Genomic DNA, 306 nt, shown 5'->3' with positions numbered 1-306 from the left:
CCCAGGACCCGTGGGCTCCACGCCCGCCGGCGAGCTTCCGCCTCCGCTGAGACCGCGGCGTCCTACGCCTCCCCTGTCTCAAAATTTTAAAAAGAATACGGGGAGGGTAAAGTGCCTAGGTCCAGCCCCGTCCCATCACGCCCCGCGCGGAGCACGAGACCCTTTTGAAAGAGCGCGGGCCGGCCTGGCGCAGGCGCAGACTGCTGGAGCCCAATGACGCAGGCGCAGTGACGGTAGGCTGCGAAGTCTGGACCCTGGAAGGTTCCACCCCGAGTGACAGAGCTTTGTTAAGGTCGGACCCGAGTT

This window comes from Fukomys damarensis, unplaced genomic scaffold (assembly GCF_012274545.1).
Source record: "Fukomys damarensis isolate Sample0158 unplaced genomic scaffold, DMR_v1.0_HiC HiC_scaffold_23, whole genome shotgun sequence".
NCBI lineage: Eukaryota > Metazoa > Chordata > Mammalia > Rodentia > Bathyergidae > Fukomys > Fukomys damarensis.
This window is presented reverse-complemented; position numbering follows the sequence as displayed.